The sequence below is a fragment of the Oncorhynchus keta genome, unplaced genomic scaffold, assembly GCF_023373465.1.
Source record: "Oncorhynchus keta strain PuntledgeMale-10-30-2019 unplaced genomic scaffold, Oket_V2 Un_contig_5173_pilon_pilon, whole genome shotgun sequence".
Taxonomy (NCBI): Eukaryota; Metazoa; Chordata; class Actinopteri; order Salmoniformes; family Salmonidae; genus Oncorhynchus; species Oncorhynchus keta.
Window position 1 is genome coordinate 6,055 of NW_026288152.1, and position 1,446 is coordinate 7,500.

General features: G+C 44.5%; 1 long non-coding RNA gene across 3 annotated transcripts in view; it reads right to left on the minus strand.

The window, feature by feature from the left end:
- Window positions 1-985: 985 nt before the first annotated feature.
- LOC127925133 (uncharacterized) overlaps window positions 986-1,446 on the minus strand; it is a 1,761-nt gene continuing 1,300 nt past the window's right edge. Inside the window, exons 5-6 of one of the 3 annotated variants that reach the window (XR_008119844.1) lie at window positions 1,266-1,446; window positions 1,029-1,094 (exon numbers count right to left, since the gene is read on the minus strand). The exon at window positions 1,266-1,446 is cut by the window's right edge and continues 34 nt beyond it. This is a non-coding gene — a long non-coding RNA (uncharacterized LOC127925133). Of the gene's footprint in view, window positions 1,138-1,193 lie in introns of those variants that run through there. The other 2 variants (XR_008119842.1, XR_008119843.1) reach the window with 2 other exon arrangements.

Consider the following 1,446-nt stretch of genomic DNA (forward strand, 5'->3'; position numbering starts at 1 on the left):
TCTCTCTCTCTCTCTCTCCTCTCTCTCCTCTCTCTCCTCTCTCTTTCTCTCTCTCTCTTTGTCTTTGTCTCTCCCCCCCACCTCTCTTTTTCTCTCTTTCTCTCTCTCTCTTTTTCTTTCTCAATCTCTCGCTCTCTTAACTCTCTTTCTTGTACATCACAACAGTGCTGTCATGTGAGTGTGACCCACTGTGACAATTACTAGTCCCATTTCTGTGTTTTCTCTCCTCTTCTGTTGTTTCCTTTAACTGGTGCATGATATAGTACAGCATCAGTGGTGGTTAGAGTCTGAGTTACAGTAACCTTACAGAGATGATACACCTCTCCTGGACTGAGTTACAGTAACCTTACAGAGATGATACACCTCTCCTGGACTGAGTTACAGTAACCTTACAGAGATGATACACCTCTCCTGGACTGAGTTACAGTAACCTTACAGAGATGATACACCTCTCCTGGACTGAGTTACAGTAACCTTACAGAGATGATACACCTCTCCTGGACTGAGTTACAGTAACCTTACAGAGATGATACACCTCTCCTGGACTGAGTTACAGTAACCTTACAGAGATGATACACCTCTCCTGGACTGAGTTACAGTAACCTTACAGAGATTATACACCTCTCCTGGACTGAGTTACAGTAACCTTACAGAGATGATACACCTCTCCTGGACTGAGTTACAGTAACCTTACAGAGATGATACACCTCTCCTGGACTGAGTTACAGTAACCTTACAGAGATGATACACCTCTCCTGGACTGAGTTACAGTAACCTTACAGAGATGATACACCTCTCCTGGACTGAGTTACAGTAACCTTACAGAGATGATACACCTCTCCTGGACTGAGTTACAGTAACCTTACAGAGATGATACACCTCTCCTGGACTGAGTTACAGTAACCTTACAGAGATGATACACCTCTCCTGGACTGAGTGACAGTAACCTTACAGAGATGATACACCTCTCCTGGACTGAGTTACAGTAACCTTACAGAGATGATACACCTCTCCTGGACTGAGTTACAGTAACCTTACAGAGATGATACACCTCTCCTGGACTGAGTTACAGTAACCTTACAGAGATGATACACCTCTCCTGGACTGAGTGACAGTAACCCTACAGAGATGATACACCTCTCTGGACTGAGTTACAGTAACCCTACAGAGATGATACACCTCTCCTGGACTGAGTTACAGTAACCTTACAGAGATGATACACCTCTCCTGGACTGAGTTACAGTAACCCTACAGAGATGATACACCTCTCCTGGACTGAGTGACAGTAACCCTACAGAGATGATACACCTCTCCTGGACTGAGTTACAGTAACCTTACAGAGATGATACACCTCTCCTGGACTGAGTTACAGTAACCTTACAGAGATGATACACCTCTCCTGGACTGAGTTACAGTAACCTTACAGAGATGATACACCTCTCCTGG